Genomic DNA, 17,730 nt, shown 5'->3' with positions numbered 1-17,730 from the left:
CCTGCCTTTCCCCAGTGCTCTGCAAGCTCTCCAGGACAACATAGAATCTGGGGCTCTGTGCTTTCTTTCCTTCTGAACAAGTGTTACTGTTTTCTGCACAAAAGCGATTCTGCGAAGCAATGTGAACACTTCTGCTTCCCAGGCACAGAGAAGGTGCTAGCAGGGAATTCTCTGCCTGCCTTTCCCCAGTGATCTGCAAGCTCTCCAGGACAACATAAAATCTGGGGCTCTGTGCTTTCTTTCGTTCTGAACAACTGTTACTGTTTTCTGCACAAAAGCGATTCTGCGAAGCAATGTGAACACTTCTGCTTCCCAGGCACAGAGAAGGTGCTATCAGGGAATTCTCTGCCTGCCTTTCCCCAGTGCTCTGCAAGCTCTCCAGGACAACATAGAATCTGGGGCTCTGTGCTTTCTTTCGTTCTGAACAAGTGTTACTGTTTTCTGCACAAAAGCGATTCTGCGAAGCAATGTGAACAGGCACAGAGAAGGTGCTATCAGGGAATTCTCTGCCTGCCTTTCCCCAGTGCTCTGCAAGCTCTCCAGGACAACATAGAATCTGGGGCTCTGTGCTTTCTTTCCTTCTGAACAAGTGTTAGTGTTTTCTGCACAAAAGCGATTCTTGCGAAGCAATGTGAACTCTTCTGCTTCCCAGGCACAGAGAAGGTGCTATCAGGGAATTCTCTGCCTGCCTTTCCCCAGTGCTCTGCAAGCTCTCCAGGGCAACATAAAATCTGGAGCTCTGTGCTTTCTTCCCTTCTGAACAACTGTTACTGTTTTCTGCACAAAAGCGATTCTGCGAAGCAATGTGAACACTTCTGCTTCCCAGGCACAGAGAAGGTGCTATCAGGGAATTCTCTGCCTGCCTTTCCCCAGTGCTCTGCAAGCTCTCCAGGACAACATAGAATCTGGGGCTCTGTGCTTTCTTTCCTTCTGAACAAGTGTTAGTGTTTTCTGCACAAAAGCGATTCTTGCGAAGCAATGTGAACACTTCTGCTTCCCAGGCACAGAGAAGGTGCTAGCAGGGAATTCTCTGCCTGCCTTTCCCCAGTGCTCTGCAAGCTCTCCAGGACAACAGCAAATCTGGGGCTCTGTGCTTTCTTTCCTTCTGAACAAGTGTTACTGTTTTCTGCACAAAAGCGATTCTGCGAAGCAATGTGAACAGGCACAGAGAAGGTGCTAGCAGGGAATTCTCTGCCTGCCTTTCCCCAGTGCTCTGCAAGCTCTCCAGGACAACATAGAATCTGGGGCTCTGTGCTTTCTTTCCTTCTGAACAAGTGTTACTGTTTTCTGCACAAAAGCGATTCTGCGAAGCAATGTGAACACTTCTGCTTCCCAGGCACAGAGAAGGTGCTAGCAAGGAATTCTCTGCCTGCCATTCCCCAGTGCTCTGCAAGCTCTCCAGGACAACATAAAATCTGGGGCTCTGTGCTTTCTTTCCTTCTGAACAAGTGTTACTGTTTTCTGCACAAAAGCGATTCTTGCGAAGCAATGTGAACACTTCTGCTTCCCAGGCACAGAGAGGTGCTAGCAGGGAATTCTCTGCCTGCCTTTCCCCAGTGCTCTGCAAGCTCTCCAGGACAACATAGACTCTGGGGCTCTGTGCTTTCTTTCCTTCTGTACAAGTGTTACTGTTTTCTGCACAAAAGCGATTCTTGCGAAGCAATGTGAACAGGCACAGAGAAGGTGCTATCAGGGAATTCTCTGCCTGCCTTTCCCCAGTGCTCTGCAAGCTCTCCAGGACAACATAGAATCTGGGGCTCTGTGCTTTCTTTCGTTCTAAACAAGGGTTACTGTTTTCTGCACAAAAGCGATTCTTGCGAAGCAATGTGAACACTTCTGCTTCCCAGGCACAGAGAAGGTGCTAGCAGGGAATTCTCTGCCTGCCTTTCCCCAGTGCTCTGCAAGCTCTCCAGGACAACAGCAAATCTGGGGCTCTGTGCTTTCTTTCCTTCTGAACAAGTGTTACTGTTTTCTGCACAAAAGCGATTCTTGCGAAGCAATGTGAACAGGCACAGAGAAGGTGCTATCAGGGAATTCTCTGCCTGCCTTTCCCCAGTGCTCTGCAAGCTCTCCAGGACAACATAAAATCTGGGGCTCTGTGCTTTCTTTCCTTCTGAACAAGTGTTACTGTTTTCTGCACAAAAGCGATTCCGCGAAGCAATGTGAACACTTCTGCTTCCCAGGCACAGAGAAGGTGCTATCAGGGAATTCTCTGCCTGCCTTTCCCCAGTGCTCTGCAAGCTCTCCAGGACAACATAAAATCTGGGGCTCTGTGCTTTCTTTCCTTCTGAACAAGTGTTACTGTTTTCTGCACAAAAGCGATTCTGCGAAGCAATGTGAACAGGCACAGAGAAGGTGCTAGCAGGGAATTCTCTGCCTGCCTTTCCCCAGTGCTCTGCAAGCTCTCCAGGACAACATAAAATCTGGGGCTCTGTGCTTTCTTTCCTTCTGAACAAGTGTTACTGTTTTCCGCACAAAAGCGATTCTGCGAAGCAATGTGAACACTTGTGCTTCCCAGGCACAGAGAAGGTTCTATCAGGGAATTCTCTGCCTGCCTTTCCCCAGTGCTCTGCAAGCTCTCCAGGACAACATAGAATCTGGGGCTCTGTGCTTTCTTTCCTTCTGAACAAGTGTTACTGTTTTCTGCACAAAAACGATTCTGCGAAGCAATGTGAACACTTCCGCTTCCCAGGCACAGAGAAGGTGCTATCAGGGAATTCTCTGCCTGCCTTTCCCCAGTGCTCTGCAAGCTCTCCAGGACAACATAAAATCTGGGGCTCTGTGCTTTCTTTCCTTCTGAACAAGTGTTAGTGTTTTCCGCACAAAAGTGATTCTGCGAAGCAATGTGAACACTTCTGCTTCCCAGGCACAGAGAAGGTGCTATCAGGGAATTCTCTGCCTGCCTTTCCCCAGTGCTCTGCAAGCTCTCCAGGACAACATAGAATCTGGGGCTCTGTGCTTTCTTTCGTTCTGAACAACTGTTACTGTTTTCTGCACAAAAGCGATTCTTGCGAAGCAATGTGAACACTTCTGCTTCCCAGGCACAGAGAAGGTGCTAGCAGGGAATTCTCTGCCTGCCTTTCCCCAGTGCTCTGCAAGCTCTGCAGGACAACATAGAATCTGGGGCTCTGTGCTTTCTTTCCTTCTGAACAACTGTTACTGTTTTCTGCACAAAAGCGATTCTGCGAAGCAATGTGAACAGGCACAGAGAAGGTGCTATCAGGGAATTCTCTGCCTGCCTTTCCCCAGTGCTCTGCAAGCTCTCCAGGACAACATAAAATCTGGGGCTCTGTGCTTTCTTTCCTTCTGAACAAGTGTTAATGTTTTCTGCACAAAAGCGATTCTGCGAAGCAATGTGAACACTTCTGCTTCCCAGGCACAGAGAAGGTGCTAGCAAGGAATTCTCTGCCTGCCTTTCCCCAGTGCTCTGCAAGCTCTCCAGGACAACATAAAATCTGGGGCTCTGTGCTTTCTTTCGTTCTGAACAAGTGTTACTGTTTTCTGCACAAAAGCGATTCTGCGAAGCAATGTGAACACTTCTGCTTCCCAGGCACAGAGAAGGTGCTATCAGGGAATTCTCTGCCTGCCTTTCCCCAGTGCTCTGCAAGCTCTCCAGGACAACAGCAAATCTGGGGCTCTGTGCTTTCTTTCCTTCTGAACAAGTGTTACGGTTTTCTGCACAAAAGCGATTCTGCAAAGCAATGTGAACACTTCTGCTTCCCAGGCACAGAGAAGGTGCTAGCAAGGAATTCTCTGCCTGCCTTTCCCCAGTGCTCTGCAAGCTCTCCAGGACAACATAAAATCTGGGGCTCTGTGCTTTCTTTCCTTCTGAACAACTGTTACTGTTTTCTGCACAAAAGCGATTCTGCGAAGCAATGTGAACAGGCACAGAGAAGGTGCTATCAGGGAATTCTCTGCCTGCCTTTCCCCAGTGCTCTGCAAGCTCTCCAGGACAACATAAAATCTGGGGCTCTGTGCTTTCTTTCCTTCTGAACAAGTGTTAGTGTTTTCTGCACAAAAGCGATTCTGCGAAGCAATGTGAACACTTCTGCTTCCCAGGCACAGAGAAGGTGCTAGGAAGGAATTCTCTGCCTGCCTTTCCCCAGTGCTCTGCAAGCTCTCCAGGACAACATAAAATCTGGGGCTCTGTGCTTTCTTTCGTTCTGAACAACTGTTACTGTTTTCTGCACAAAAGCGATTCTGCGAAGCAATGTGAACAGGCACAGAGAAGGTGCTATCAGGGAATTCTCTGCCTGCCTTTCCCCAGTGCTCTGCAAGCTCTCCAGGACAACATAAAATCTGGGGCTCTGTGCTTTCTTTCCTTCTGAACAAGTGTTACTGTTTTCCGCACAAAAGCGATTCTGCGAAGCAATGTGAACACTTGTGCTTCCCAGGCACAGAGAAGGTTCTATCAGGGAATTCTCTGCCTGCCTTTCCCCAGTGCTCTGCAAGCTCTCCAGGACAACATAGAATCTGGGGCTCTGTGCTTTCTTTCCTTCTGAACAAGTGTTAGTGTTTTCTGCACAAAAGCGATTCTTGCGAAGCAATGTGAACAGGAACAGAGAAGGTGCTATCAGGGAATTCTCTGCCTGCCTTTCCCCAGTGCTCTGCAAGCTCTCCAGGACAACATAAAATCTGGGGCTCTGTGCTTTCTTTCCTTCTGAACAAGTGTTACTGTTTTCTGCACAAAAGCGATTCTGCGAAGCAATGTGAACACTTCTGCTTCCCAGGCACAGAGAAGGTGCTATCAGGGAATTCTCTGCCTGCCTTTCCCCAGTGCTCTGCAAGCTCTCCAGGGCAACAAAAAATCTGGGGCTCTGTGCTTTCTTTCGTTCTGAACAAGTGTTACTGTTTTCTGCACAAAAGCGATTCTTGCGAAGCAATGTGAACACTTCTGCTTCCCAGGCACAGAGAAGGTGCTAGCAAGGAATTCTCTGCCTGCCTTTCCCCAGTGCTCTGCAAGCTCTCCAGGACAACATAAAATCTGGGGCTCTGTGCTTTCTTTCCTTCTGAACAAGTGTTACTGTTTTCTGCACAAAAGCTATTCTGCGAAGCAATATGAACACTTCTGCTTCCCAGGCACAGAGAAGGTGCTAGCAAGGAATTCTCTGCCTGCCTTTCCCCAGTGCTCTGCAAGCTCTCCAGGACAACATAGAATCTGGGGCTCTGTGCTTTCTTTCCTTCTGAACAAGTGTTACTGTTTTCTGCACAAAAGCAATTCTTGCGAAGCAATGTGAACAGGCACAGAGAAGGTGCTAGCAGGGAATTCTCTGCCTGCCTTTCCCCAGTGCTCTGCAAGCTCTCCAGGACAACATAAAATCTGGGGCTCTGTGCTTTCTTTCCTTCTGAACAAGTGTTACTGTTTTCTGCACAAAAGCGATTCTGCGAAGCAATGTGAACACTTCTGCTTCCCAGGCACAGAGAAGGTGCTAGCAAGGAATTCTCTGCCTGCCTTTCCCCAGTGCTCTGCAAGCTCTCCAGGACAACATAAAATCTGGGGCTCTGTGCTTTCTTTCCTTCTGAACAAGTGTTACTGTTTTCTGCACAAAAGCGATTCTGCGAAGCAATGTGAACACTTCTGCTTCCCAGGCACAGAGAAGGTGCTAGCAAGGAATTCTCTGCCTGCCTTTCCCCAGTGCTCTGCAAGCTCTCCAGGACAACATAGAATCTGGGGCTCTGTGCTTTCTTTCATTCTGAACAAGTGTTAGTGTTTTCTGCACAAAAGCGATTCTGCGAAGCAATGTGAACAGGCACAGAGAAGGTGCTATCAGGGAATTCTCTGCCTGCCTTTCCCCAGTGCTCTGCAAGCTCTCCAGGACAACATAGAATCTGGGGCTCTGTGCTTTCTTTCGTTCTGAACAAGTGTTACTGTTTTCTGCACAAAAGCGATTCTGCGAAGCAATGTGAACAGGCACAGAGAAGGTGCTATCAGGGAATTCTCTGCCTGCCTTTCCCCAGTGCTCTGCAAGCTCTCCAGGACAACAGCAAATCTGGGGCTCTGTGCTTTCTTTCCTTCTGAACAAGTGTTACTGTTTTCTGCACAAAAGCGATTCTTGCGAAGCAATGTGAACACTTCTGCTTCCCAGGCACAGAGAAGGTGCTAGCAAGGAATTCTCTGCCTGCCATTCCCCAGTGCTCTGCAAGCTCTCCAGGACAACATAAAATCTGGGGCTCTGTGCTTTCTTTCCTTCTGAACAAGTGTTACTGTTTTCTGCACAAAAGCGATTCTTGCGAAGCAATGTGAACACTTCTGCTTCCCAGGCACAGAGAGGTGCTATCAGGGAATTCTCTGCCTGCCTTTCCCCAGTGCTCTGCAAGCTCTCCAGGACAACATAGACTCTGGGGCTCTGTGCTTTCTTTCCTTCTGTACAAGTGTTACTGTTTTCTGCACAAAACCGATTCTGCGAAGCAATGTGAACAGGCACAGAGAAGGTGCTATCAGGGAATTCTCTGCCTGCCTTTCCCCAGTGCTCTGCAAGCTCTCCAGGACAACATAGAATCTGGGGCTCTGTGCTTTCTTTCCTTCTGAACAAGTGTTACTGTTTTCTGCACAAAAGCGATTCTGCGAAGCAATGTGAACACTTCTGCTTCCCAGGCACAGAGAAGGTGCTAGCAAGGAATTCTCTGCCTGCCTTTCCCCAGTGCTCTGCAAGCTCTCCAGGACAACATAGAATCTGGGGCTCTGTGCTTTCTTTCCTTCTGAACAAGTGTTACTGTTTTCTGCACAAAAGCGATTCTGCGAAGCAATGTGAACACTTCTGCTTCCCAGGCACAGAGAAGGTGCTATCAGGGAATTCTCTGCCTGCCTTTCCCCAGTGCTCTGCAAGCTCTCCAGGACAACATAGAATCTGGGGCTCTGTGCTTTCTTTCCTTCTGAACAACTGTTACTGTTTTCTGCACAAAAGCGATTCTGCGAAGCAATGTGAACACTACTGCTTCCCAGGCACAGAGAAGGTGCTAGCAGGGAATTCTCTGCCTGCCTTTCCCCAGTGCTCTGCAAGCTCTCCAGGACAACATAGAATCTGGGGCTCTGTGCTTTCTTTCCTTCTGAACAACTGTTACTGTTTTCTGCACAAAAGCGATTCTGCGAAGCAATGTGAACAGGCACAGAGAAGGTGCTAGCAAGGAATTCTCTGCCTGCCTTTCCCCAGTGCTCTGCAAGCTCTCCAGGACAACATAAAATCTGGGGCTCTGTGCTTTCTTTCCTTCTGAACAAGTGTTACTGTTTTCTGCACAAAAGCGATTCTGCGAAGCAATGTGAACACTTCTGCTTCCCAGGCACAGAGAAGGTGCTAGCAAGGAATTCTCTGCCTGCCTTTCCCCAGTGCTCTGCAAGCTCTCCAGGACAACATAGAATCTGGGGCTCTGTGCTTTCTTTCGTTCTGAACAAGTGTTAGTGTTTTCTGCACAAAAGCGATTATGCGAAGCAATGTGAACAGGCACAGAGAAGGTGCTATCAGGGAATTCTCTGCCTGCCTTTCCCCAGTGCTCTGCAAGCTCTCCAGGACAACAGCAAATCTGGGGCTCTGTGCTTTCTTTCCTTCTGAACAAGTGTTACTGTTTTCTGCACAAAAGCGATTCTTGCGAAGCAATGTGAACACTTCTGCTTCCCAGGCACAGCGAAGGTGCTAGCAAGGAATTCTCTGCCTGCCTTTCCCCAGTGCTCTGCAAGCTCTCCAGGACAACATAGAATCTGGGGCTCTGTGCTTTCTTTCCTTCTGAACAAGTGTTACTGTTTTCTGCACAAAAGCGATTCTTGCGAAGCAATGTGAACAGGCACAGAGAAGGTGCTATCAGGGAATTCTCTGCCTGCCTTTCCCCAGTGCTCTGCAAGCTCTCCAGGACAACATAAAATCTGGGGCTCTGTGCTTTCTTTCCTTCTGAACAAGTGTTACTGTTTTCTGCACAAAAGCGATTCTGCGAAGCAATGTGAACAGGCACAGAGAAGGTGCTATCAGGGAATTCTCTGCCTGCCTTTCCCCAGTGCTCTGCAAGCTCTCCAGGACAACATAAAATCTGGGGCTCTGTGCTTTCTTTCCTTCTGAACAAGTGTTACTGTTTTCTGCACAAAAGCGATTCTGCGAAGCAATGTGAACACTTCTGCTTCCCAGGCACAGAGAAGGTGCTAGCAAGGAATTCTCTGCCTGCCTTTCCCCAGTGCTCTGCAAGCTCTCCAGGACAACATAGAATCTGGGGCTCTGTGCTTTCTTTCGTTCTGAACAAGTGTTAGTGTTTTCTGCACAAAAGCGATTATGCGAAGCAATGTGAACAGGCACAGAGAAGGTGCTATCAGGGAATTCTCTGCCTGCCTTTCCCCAGTGCTCTGCAAGCTCTCCAGGACAACAGCAAATCTGGGGCTCTGTGCTTTCTTTCCTTCTGAACAAGTGTTACTGTTTTCTGCACAAAAGCGATTCTTGCGAAGCAATGTGAACACTTCTGCTTCCCAGGCACAGCGAAGGTGCTAGCAAGGAATTCTCTGCCTGCCTTTCCCCAGTGCTCTGCAAGCTCTCCAGGACAACATAGAATCTGGGGCTCTGTGCTTTCTTTCCTTCTGAACAAGTGTTACTGTTTTCTGCACAAAAGCGATTCTTGCGAAGCAATGTGAACAGGCACAGAGAAGGTGCTATCAGGGAATTCTCTGCCTGCCTTTCCCCAGTGCTCTGCAAGCTCTCCAGGACAACATAAAATCTGGGGCTCTGTGCTTTCTTTCCTTCTGAACAAGTGTTACTGTTTTCTGCACAAAAGCGATTCTGCGAAGCAATGTGAACACTTCTGCTTCCCAGGCACAGAGAAGGTGCTAGCAGGGAATTCTCTGCCTGCCTTTCCCCAGTGCTCTGCAAGCTCTCCAGGACAACATAGAATCTGGGGCTCTGTGCTTTCTTTCCTTCTGTACAAGTGTTACTGTTTTCTGCACAAAAGCGATTCTTGCGAAGCAATGTGAACAGGCACAGAGAAGGTGCTATCAGGGAATTCTCTGCCTGCCTTTCCCCAGTGCTCTGCAAGCTCTCCAGGACAACATAGAATCTGGGGCTCTGTGCTTTCTTTCGTTCTGAACAAGTGTTACTGTTTTCTGCACAAAAGCGATTCTTGCGAAGCAATGTGAACACTTCTGCTTCCCAGGCACAGAGAAGGTGCTAGCAGGGAATTCTCTGCCTGCCTTTCCCCAGTGCTCTGCAAGCTCTCCAGGACAACAGCAAATCTGGGGCTCTGTGCTTTCTTTCCTTCTGAACAACTGTTACTGTTTTCTGCACAAAAGCGATTCTTGCGAAGCAATGTGAACAGGCACAGAGAAGGTGCTATCAGGGAATTCTCTGCCTGCCTTTCCCCAGTGCTCTGCAAGCTCTCCAGGACAACATAGAATCTGGGGCTCTGTGCTTTCTTTCCTTCTGAACAAGTGTTACTGTTTTCTGCACAAAAGCGATTCTTGCGAAGCAATGTGAACACTTCTGCTTCCCAGGCACAGAGAAGGTGCTAGCAGGGAATTCTCTGCCTGCCTTTCCCCAGTGCTCTGCAAGCTCTCCAGGACAACAGCAAATCTGGGGCTCTGTGCTTTCTTTCCTTCTGAACAAGTGTTACTGTTTTCTGCACAAAAGCGATTCTTGCGAAGCAATGTGAACAGGCACAGAGAAGGTGCTATCAGGGAATTCTCTGCCTGCCTTTCCCCAGTGCTCTGCAAGCTCTCCAGGACAACATAAAATCTGGGGCTCTGTGCTTTCTTTCCTTCTGAACAAGTGTTACTGTTTTCTGCACAAAAGCGATTCCGCGAAGCAATGTGAACACTTCTGCTTCCCAGGCACAGAGAAGGTGCTATCAGGGAATTCTCTGCCTGCCTTTCCCCAGTGCTCTGCAAGCTCTCCAGGACAACATAAAATCTGGGGCTCTGTGCTTTCTTTCCTTCTGAACAAGTGTTACTGTTTTCCGCACAAAAGCGATTCTGCGAAGCAATGTGAACACTTGTGCTTCCCAGGCACAGAGAAGGTTCTATCAGGGAATTCTCTGCCTGTCTTTCCCCAGTGCTCTGCAAGCTCTCCAGGACAACATAGAATCTGGGGCTCTGTGCTTTCTTTCCTTCTGAACAAGTGTTACTGTTTTCTGCACAAAAACGATTCTGCGAAGCAATGTGAACACTTCCGCTTCCCAGGCACAGAGAAGGTGCTATCAGGGAATTCTCTGCCTGCCTTTCCCCAGTGCTCTGCAAGCTCTCCAGGACAACATAAAATCTGGGGCTCTGTGCTTTCTTTCCTTCTGAACAAGTGTTAGTGTTTTCCGCACAAAAGTGATTCTGCGAAGTAATGTGAACACTTCTGCTTCCCAGGCACAGAGAAGGTGCTAGCAGGGAATTCTCTGCCTGCCTTTCCCCAGTGCTCTGCAAGCTCTCCAGGACAACATAGAATCTGGGGCTCTGTGCTTTCTTTCCTTCTGAACAACTGTTACTGTTTTCTGCACAAAAGCGATTCTGCGAAGCAATGTGAACAGGCACAGAGAAGGTGCTATCAGGGAATTCTCTGCCTGCCTTTCCCCAGTGCTCTGCAAGCTCTCCAGGACAACATAAAATCTGGGGCTCTGTGCTTTCTTTCCTTCTGAACAAGTGTTAATGTTTTCTGCACAAAAGCGATTCTGCGAAGCAATGTGAACACTTCTGCTTCCCAGGCACAGAGAAGGTGCTAGCAAGGAATTCTCTGCCTGCCTTTCCCCAGTGCTCTGCAAGCTCTCCAGGACAACATAAAATCTGGGGCTCTGTGCTTTCTTTCGTTCTGAACAAGTGTTACTGTTTTCTGCACAAAAGCGATTCTGCGAAGCAATGTGAACACTTCTGCTTCCCAGGCACAGAGAAGGTGCTATCAGGGAATTCTCTGCCTGCCTTTCCCCAGTGCTCTGCAAGCTCTCCAGGACAACAGCAAATCTGGGGCTCTGTGCTTTCTTTCCTTCTGAACAAGTGTTACGGTTTTCTGCACAAAAGCGATTCTGCAAAGCAATGTGAACACTTCTGCTTCCCAGGCACAGAGAAGGTGCTAGCAAGGAATTCTCTGCCTGCCTTTCCCCAGTGCTCTGCAAGCTCTCCAGGACAACATAAAATCTGGGGCTCTGTGCTTTCTTTCCTTCTGAACAACTGTTACTGTTTTCTGCACAAAAGCGATTCTGCGAAGCAATGTGAACAGGCACAGAGAAGGTGCTATCAGGGAATTCTCTGCCTGCCTTTCCCCAGTGCTCTGCAAGCTCTCCAGGACAACATAAAATCTGGGGCTCTGTGCTTTCTTTCCTTCTGAACAAGTGTTAGTGTTTTCTGCACAAAAGCGATTCTGCGAAGCAATGTGAACACTTCTGCTTCCCAGGCACAGAGAAGGTGCTAGGAAGGAATTCTCTGCCTGCCTTTCCCCAGTGCTCTGCAAGCTCTCCAGGACAACATAAAATCTGGGGCTCTGTGCTTTCTTTCGTTCTGAACAACTGTTACTGTTTTCTGCACAAAAGCGATTCTGCGAAGCAATGTGAACAGGCACAGAGAAGGTGCTATCAGGGAATTCTCTGCCTGCCTTTCCCCAGTGCTCTGCAAGCTCTCCAGGACAACATAAAATCTGGGGCTCTGTGCTTTCTTTCCTTCTGAACAAGTGTTACTGTTTTCCGCACAAAAGCGATTCTGCGAAGCAATGTGAACACTTGTGCTTCCCAGGCACAGAGAAGGTTCTATCAGGGAATTCTCTGCCTGCCTTTCCCCAGTGCTCTGCAAGCTCTCCAGGACAACATAGAATCTGGGGCTCTGTGCTTTCTTTCCTTCTGAACAAGTGTTACTGTTTTCTGCACAAAAACGATTCTGCGAAGCAATGTGAACACTTCCGCTTCCCAGGCACAGAGAAGGTGCTATCAGGGAATTCTCTGCCTGCCTTTCCCCAGTGCTCTGCAAGCTCTCCAGGACAACATAAAATCTGGGGCTCTGTGCTTTCTTTCCTTCTGAACAAGTGTTAGTGTTTTCTGCACAAAAGCGATTCTGCGAAGCAATGTGAACACTTCTGCTTCCCAGGCACAGAGAAGGTGCTAGCAAGGAATTCTCTGCCTGCCTTTCCCCAGTGCTCTGCAAGCTCTCCAGGACAACATAAAATCTGGGGCTCTGTGCTTTCTTTCGTTCTGAACAAGTGTTACTGTTTTCTGCACAAAAGCGATTCTGCGAAGCAATGTGAACACTTCTGCTTCCCAGGCACAGAGAAGGTGCTATCAGGGAATTCTCTGCCTGCCTTTCCCCAGTGCTCTGCAAGCTCTCCAGGACAACAGCAAATCTGGGGCTCTGTGCTTTCTTTCCTTCTGAACAAGTGTTACGGTTTTCTGCACAAAAGCGATTCTGCAAAGCAATGTGAACACTTCTGCTTCCCAGGCACAGAGAAGGTGCTAGCAAGGAATTCTCTGCCTGCCTTTCCCCAGTGCTCTGCAAGCTCTCCAGGACAACATAAAATCTGGGGCTCTGTGCTTTCTTTCCTTCTGAACAACTGTTACTGTTTTCTGCACAAAAGCGATTCTGCGAAGCAATGTGAACAGGCACAGAGAAGGTGCTATCAGGGAATTCTCTGCCTGCCTTTCCCCAGTGCTCTGCAAGCTCTCCAGGACAACATAAAATCTGGGGCTCTGTGCTTTCTTTCCTTCTGAACAAGTGTTAATGTTTTCTGCACAAAAGCGATTCTGCGAAGCAATGTGAACACTTCTGCTTCCCAGGCACAGAGAAGGTGCTAGCAACGAATTCTCTGCCTGCCTTTCCCCAGTGCTCTGCAAGCTCTCCAGGACAACATAAAATCTGGGGCTCTGTGCTTTCTTTCGTTCTGAACAAGTGTTACTGTTTTCTGCACAAAAGCGATTCTGCGAAGCAATGTGAACACTTCTGCTTCCCAGGCACAGAGAAGGTGCTAGCAAGGAATTCTCTGCCTGCCTTTCCCTAGTGCTCTGCAAGCTCTCCAGGACAACATAGAATCTGGGGCTCTGTGCTTTCTTTCCTTCTGAACAAGTGTTACTGTTTTCTGCACAAAAGCGATTCTGCGAAGCAATGTGAACACTTCTGCTTCCCATGCACAGAGAAGGTGCTAGCAAGGAATTCTCTGCCTGCCATTCCCCAGTGCTCTGCAAGCTCTCCAGGACAACATAAAATCTGGGGCTCTGTGCTTTCTTTCCTTCTGAACAAGTGTTACTGTTTTCTGCACAAAAGCGATTCTTGCGAAGCAATGTGAACACTTCTGCTTCCCAGGCACAGAGAGGTGCTAGCAGGGAATTCTCTGCCTGCCTTTCCCCAGTGCTCTGCAAGCTCTCCAGGACAACAGCAAATCTGGGGCTCTGTGCTTTCTTTCCTTCTGAACAAGTGTTACTGTTTTCTGCACAAAAGCGATTCTGCGAAGCAATGTGAACACTTCTGCTTCCCAGGCACAGAGAAGGTGCTAGCAAGGAATTCTCTGCCTGCCTTTCCCCAGTGCTCTGCAAGCTCTCCAGGACAACATAGAATCTGGGGCTCTGTGCTTTCTTTCCTTCTGAACAAGTGTTAGTGTTTTCTGCACAAAAGCGATTCTTGCGAAGCAATGTGAACAGGAACAGAGAAGGTGCTATCAGGGAATTCTCTGCCTGCCTTTCCCCAGTGCTCTGCAAGCTCTCCAGGACAACATAAAATCTGGGGCTCTGTGCTTTCTTTCCTTCTGAACAAGTGTTACTGTTTTCTGCAGAAAAGCGATTCTGCGAAGCAATGTGAACACTTCTGCTTCCCAGGCACAGAGAAGGTGCTATCAGGGAATTCTCTGCCTGCCTTTCCCCAGTGCTCTGCAAGCTCTCCAGGGCAACATAAAATCTGGGGCTCTGTGCTTTCTTTCGTTCTGAACAAGTGTTACTGTTTTCTGCACAAAAGCGATTCTTGCGAAGCAATGTGAACACTTCTGCTTCCCAGGCACAGAGAAGGTGCTAGCAAGGAATTCTCTGCCTGCCTTTCCCCAGTGCTCTGCAAGCTCTCCAGGACAACATAGAATCTGGGGCTCTGTGCTTTCTTTCGTTCTGAACAAGTGTTACTGTTTTCTGCACAAAAGCTATTCTGCGAAGCAATATGAACACTTCTGCTTCCCAGGCACAGAGAAGGTGCTAGCAAGGAATTCTCTGCCTGCCTTTCCCCAGTGCTCTGCAAGCTCTCCAGGACAACATAGAATCTGGGGCTCTGTGCTTTCTTTCCTTCTGAACAAGTGTTACTGTTTTCTGCACAAAAGCAATTCTTGCGAAGCAATGTGAACAGGCACAGAGAAGGTGCTAGCAGGGAATTCTCTGCCTGCCTTTCCCCAGTGCTCTGCAAGCTCTCCAGGACAACATAAAATCTGGGGCTCTGTGCTTTCTTTCCTTCTGAACAAGTGTTACTGTTTTCTGCACAAAAGCGATTCTGCGAAGCAATGTGAACACTTCTGCTTCCCAGGCACAGAGAAGGTGCTAGCAAGGAATTCTCTGCCTGCCTTTCCCCAGTGCTCTGCAAGCTCTCCAGGACAACATAAAATCTGGGGCTCTGTGCTTTCTTTCCTTCTGAACAAGTGTTACTGTTTTCTGCACAAAAGCGATTCTGCGAAGCAATGTGAACACTTCTGCTTCCCAGGCACAGAGAAGGTGCTAGCAAGGAATTCTCTGCCTGCCTTTCCCCAGTGCTCTGCAAGCTCTCCAGGACAACATAGAATCTGGGGCTCTGTGCTTTCTTTCATTCTGAACAAGTGTTACTGTTTTCTGCACAAAAGCGATTCTGCGAAGCAATGTGAACAGGCACAGAGAAGGTGCTATCAGGGAATTCTCTGCCTGCCTTTCCCCAGTGCTCTGCAAGCTCTCCAGGACAACATAGAATCTGGGGCTCTGTGCTTTCTTTCGTTCTGAACAAGTGTTACTGTTTTCTGCACAAAAGCGATTCTTGCGAAGGAATGTGAACACTTCTGCTTCCCAGGCACAGAGAAGGTGCTATCAGGGAATTCTCTGCCTGCCTTTCCCCAGTGCTCTGCAAGCTCTCCAGGACAACAGCAAATCTGGGGCTCTGTGCTTTCTTTCCTTCTGAACAAGTGTTACTGTTTTCTGCACAAAAGCGATTCTGCGAAGCAATGTGAACAGGCACAGAGAAGGTGCTAGCAGGGAATTCTCTGCCTGCCTTTCCCCAGTGCTCTGCAAGCTCTCCAGGACAACATAGAATCTGGGGCTCTGTGCTTTCTTTCCTTCTGAACAAGTGTTACTGTTTTCTGCACAAAAGCGATTCTGCGAAGCAATGTGAACACTTCTGCTTCCCAGGCACAGAGAAGGTGCTAGCAAGGAATTCTCTGCCTGCCATTCCCCAGTGCTCTGCAAGCTCTCCAGGACAACATAAAATCTGGGGCTCTGTGCTTTCTTTCCTTCTGAACAAGTGTTACTGTTTTCTGCACAAAAGCGATTCTTGCGAAGCAATGTGAACACTTCTGCTTCCCAGGCACAGAGAGGTGCTATCAGGGAATTCTCTGCCTGCCTTTCCCCAGTGCTCTGCAAGCTCTCCAGGACAACATAGACTCTGGGGCTCTGTGCTTTCTTTCCTTCTGTACAAGTGTTACTGTTTTCTGCACAAAACCGATTCTGCGAAGCAATGTGAACAGGCACAGAGAAGGTGCTATCAGGGAATTCTCTGCCTGCCTTTCCCCAGTGCTCTGCAAGCTCTCCAGGACAACATAGAATCTGGGGCTCTGTGCTTTCTTTCCTTCTGAACAAGTGTTACTGTTTTCTGCACAAAAGCGATTCTGCGAAGCAATGTGAACACTTCTGCTTCCCAGGCACAGAGAAGGTGCTAGCAAGGAATTCTCTGCCTGCCTTTCCCCAGTGCTCTGCAAGCTCTCCAGGACAACATAGAATCTGGGGCTCTGTGCTTTCTTTCCTTCTGAACAACTGTTACTGTTTTCTGCACAAAAGCGATTCTGCGAAGCAATGTGAACACTTCTGCTTCCCAGGCACAGAGAAGGTGCTATCAGGGAATTCTCTGCCTGCCTTTCCCCAGTGCTCTGCAAGCTCTCCAGGACAACATAGAATCTGGGGCTCTGTGCTTTCTTTCCTTCTGAACAACTGTTACTGTTTTCTGCACAAAAGCGATTCTGCGAAGCAATGTGAACACTACTGCTTCCCAGGCACAGAGAAGGTGCTAGCAGGGAATTCTCTGCCTGCCTTTCCCCAGTGCTCTGCAAGCTCTCCAGGACAACATAGAATCTGGGGCTCTGTGCTTTCTTTCCTTCTGAACAACTGTTACTGTTTTCTGCACAAAAGCGATTCTGCGAAGCAATGTGAACAGGCACAGAGAAGGTGCTAGCAAGGAATTCTCTGCCTGCCTTTCCCCAGTGCTCTGCAAGCTCTCCAGGACAACATAAAATCTGGGGCTCTGTGCTTTCTTTCCTTCTGAACAAGTGTTACTGTTTTCTGCACAAAACCGATTCTGCGAAGCAATGTGAACAGGCACAGAGAAGGTGCTATCAGGGAATTCTCTGCCTGCCTTTCCCCAGTGCTCTGCAAGCTCTCCAGGACAACATAGAATCTGGGGCTCTGTGCTTTCTTTCGTTCTGAACAAGTGTTAGTGTTTTCTGCACAAAAGCGATTATGCGAAGCAATGTGAACAGGCACAGAGAAGGTGCTATCAGGGAATTCTCTGCCTGCCTTTCCCCAGTGCTCTGCAAGCTCTCCAGGACAACAGCAAATCTGGGGCTCTGTGCTTTCTTTCCTTCTGAACAAGTGTTACTGTTTTCTGCACAAAAGCGATTCTTGCGAAGCAATGTGAACACTTCTGCTTCCCAGGCACAGCGAAGGTGCTAGCAAGGAATTCTCTGCCTGCCTTTCCCCAGTGCTCTGCAAGCTCTCCAGGACAACATAGAATCTGGGGCTCTGTGCTTTCTTTCCTTCTGAACAAGTGTTACTGTTTTCTGCACAAAAGCGATTCTTGCGAAGCAATGTGAACAGGCACAGAGAAGGTGCTATCAGGGAATTCTCTGCCTGCCTTTCCCCAGTGCTCTGCAAGCTCTCCAGGACAACATAAAATCTGGGGCTCTGTGCTTTCTTTCCTTCTGAACAAGTGTTACTGTTTTCTGCACAAAAGCGATTCTGCGAAGCAATGTGAACACTTCTGCTTCCCAGGCACAGAGAAGGTGCTAGCAGGGAATTCTCTGCCTGCCTTTCCCCAGTGCTCTGCAAGCTCTCCAGGACAACATAGAATCTGGGGCTCTGTGCTTTCTTTCGTTCTGAACAACTGTTACTGTTTTCTGCACAAAAGCGATTCTGCGAAGCAATGTGAACACTACTGCTTCCCAGGCACAGAGAAGGTGCTATCAGGGAATTCTCTGCCTGCCTTTCCCCAGTGCTCTGCAAGCTCTCCAGGACAACATAGAATCTGGGGCTCTGTGCTTTCTTTCCTTCTGAACAAGTGTTAGTGTTTTCTGCACAAAAGCGATTCTTGCGAAGCAATGTGAACACTTCTGCTTCCCAGGCACAGAGAAGGTGCTAGCAGGGAATTCTCTGCCTGCCTTTCCCCAGTGCTCTGCAAGCTCTCCAGGACAACATAGAATCTGGGGCTCTGTGCTTTCTTTCCTTCTGAACAAGTGTTACTGTTTTCTGCACAAAAGCGATTCTGCGAAGCAATGTGAACACTTCTGCTTCCCAGGCACAGAGAAGGTGCTAGCAGGGAATTCTCTGCCTGCCTTTCCCCAGTGCTCTGCAAGCTCTCCAGGACAACATAAAATCTGGGGCTCTGTGCTT

Source organism: Strix aluco, chromosome 28 (assembly GCF_031877795.1).
Source record: "Strix aluco isolate bStrAlu1 chromosome 28, bStrAlu1.hap1, whole genome shotgun sequence".
In the NCBI taxonomy this organism is placed as follows: Eukaryota; Metazoa; Chordata; class Aves; order Strigiformes; family Strigidae; genus Strix; species Strix aluco.
The sequence above is the reverse complement of the archived record's forward strand: the minus strand, read 5'-3'. Positions refer to the sequence as shown.